This window comes from Corylus avellana, chromosome ca7 (assembly GCF_901000735.1).
Source record: "Corylus avellana chromosome ca7, CavTom2PMs-1.0".
Lineage (NCBI taxonomy): Eukaryota > Viridiplantae > Streptophyta > Magnoliopsida > Fagales > Betulaceae > Corylus > Corylus avellana.
The window spans coordinates 8,355,451-8,356,857 of NC_081547.1; positions in this window are offsets into that span (position 1 = coordinate 8,355,451).

A 1,407-nucleotide genomic window follows, 5' to 3' on the forward strand; every position below is an offset into this window, starting at 1 on the left:
ATGTTTTTTTTAAGCCCTAGTGTTTTAGATGGAATTCATATTTTGATTCCACACTTTAGCTTATAATTAACAAAGAAAATACATACATCCCATGATGAGTTTAACCATAAAATATAAACATACAAATTACAAAGCGCGGTTGGTGAATTTGTTTATATATATATATATATAAGGGTATGCAAATGTAGTTATATGTGTATACTTTAAAACTATTAGAAATGAGTTATGGGCTTAACTCAACTCAAAAGATAGCTCAAGAGTTGAAGTTTCCCCTCACCTTATAAATAGCCCATCTCCTTAATACTCAAGCAATGTGGGACTTCCAACACGCACACTCACGTGTGGCAGGAGGACATCCAAGCCAATACGTGCGACAATGGGTGATGGTGGGCCACATTCAATTAATTGGGCTAGGCTCTGATACCATATTAGAAATGGGTTATGGGCCTAACTCAACCCAAAAGCTAACCTAAGAGTTGAGGTTTTTCCTCACCTTATAAATGGCCCATCTCCTTAATACCCAAGCAATGTGGGACTTCCAACAAAAACTGCTATCCGCATCTGCTTGTGAAGTCAATAATTTATGCTAACCGCATTCATATATATATATATATATATATACCGGCTGGTTGTGGTTATTAACCGCACGCATGTAAAATTCTACACACATCCACCCTTTCTCTAATTAGGCTTGCCATATGGCCGCACTAATTTTTTTGTCTAAATAAGTTAGCTTTTATCTCTCTAAAAGTTAACCACCTACGTGTTTTATCAAATTGTTTCTATAGAAGGTGAGAATAGAGTTTGAAAAGTGTCTTTTGTTTAATTTTTTTTTAACGTATTTGTTTAGAGTGGTTGAATACACATAAACAAACATAGCTATTTTATTTGTGAATTAGAACTAATGTACTAGTCATTCTAGTGCACTTTTAATACATACTCAATTCCACGCACTTATCATAAAATAACAATGCTTTCTATATTTTTTTTTTTTTTTAAAAAAAAAAAAAAAATCATTAAAGTGCATTTGGAACACGTATTTTTCATTGTTGTAGTTTACTTATTCAATAGAAAGCTAAAGAAGTACATAATAACACAAACTCATACTTAACAGAAACAGAAATCCAAACATGAAATGAGGATATAATAAGTTTTTGAAAAAGATTGATTTAATACAAACTAACTTGTCATATTGCATAGAAGGAACTGTTGACGACAATTTGTTTTGATAACTATCTAGCATGGGGAGCCATTTCTGATTCAAGCTCTGAAGGGGTTCTTTTGAGAAGAATTCCTGAAGTTATGCCTTTAGTTGCAATCGTTGGACTTCTTTCCTGAGCCAAACATTCCTTTAATTCTGCCAATACGTTGCTCATGTCTGGCCTTTGGATTGCAACTGGTGCTATG